Here is a 1,202-nt window from a genome sequence, read left to right as displayed (position 1 = left end):
AAGAACACGATGTAGAGTTCACTCCACCACAGGTGACCAGAACCAAGTGGAGGAGAGCCCAGTCACTGTGGGCAGTCCGGACAGGCCTGAGGCACCGCAAACAGCAGACACTCAGGCCAGTGCCCATCAACTGGAGCCCCAACTCAGACGCTCTACAAGGGAGCGTAAACCACCAGAGAGACTTAACCTGTGATCCCAATAAAACTTTGGGGGGGAGGTGATGTCATGCATTCAACTGTCATTGTAACCCATGTATAAACTGACCTAAGTTGTACACCGTGAGTGCATTGACCACTAGGTGGTGAACTTGTGGGAGACACTCCTAACCTGGACTTTCAAGTATAAAAGGGGAAGCTCCACCCACCTTCATCACTTCAGTGCTGGAATAAAAGGTTACTGGTCACAGAATGACCTTCTCTCAAGTATGGGCCTCGTGTGCATTTATACTGTATAGTAAGGACATATCAGTTTCCACTTGTGATTGCTATCCCTGCTGGAAAGTGCATGCATGTAGACCTTGGGTGAAGGCAGAGTTGGGCATAGCTGTGATACCACTAGTCAATTCGTCTGCTGTCTTGGCTTACACATGAAGTAATGGTCTCTTGGGCAAGATGTTGGGAGCCTACCTGGCAGCTGTGAAACCTTACCGCAGCAGAAATCAATATCTTCACGACAGGAGATGGGGAGATAATTGGCAATAAAAGAGGTGATGCAGGACAGCTAAAATAAAGGTTCCCTCTGACTATGAGTCACCCAGCAGCCCTTATTACTGGCAATACAGAGTGTGAAGAGGAGGTTTTCTTTCCAAAAGCAATGAAGGAGCTGCAGTGAATGTGAAGTTTCAGTAGTGTGTGTAAGCACCAATGAATGGAGCATCTCGACCTTGGTGCTACACTTAGATTCGTCAATGTAAACTGAACCATTTCATTGAAATACAAGTGGACAACATGAATTTAAGAACCAGATTGTCCAACAATACCCAATGTAGATTAGGTATCCAGAGTCTAAACTGCAAAAGCTGATGTATTAAATATTATAAGAAAACGGATTCATCGTTTGTAGAGTAAATTCTAGTACTCTACTCATCTGATGCCATTATGAAACCAATATTGAATGTTACCTGGAGCTCCGTTGAACTGAGAAGGAAAAGTGCTTCCAGAACGTAATCAAAGATCTGGGACTGGATTCTGATAGCACACAGC

The sequence above is a fragment of the Pristiophorus japonicus genome, unplaced genomic scaffold (genome assembly GCF_044704955.1).
Source record: "Pristiophorus japonicus isolate sPriJap1 unplaced genomic scaffold, sPriJap1.hap1 HAP1_SCAFFOLD_971, whole genome shotgun sequence".
NCBI classification, from domain to species: domain Eukaryota; kingdom Metazoa; phylum Chordata; class Chondrichthyes; family Pristiophoridae; genus Pristiophorus; species Pristiophorus japonicus.
Note: the sequence above shows the minus strand (reverse complement) of the source record.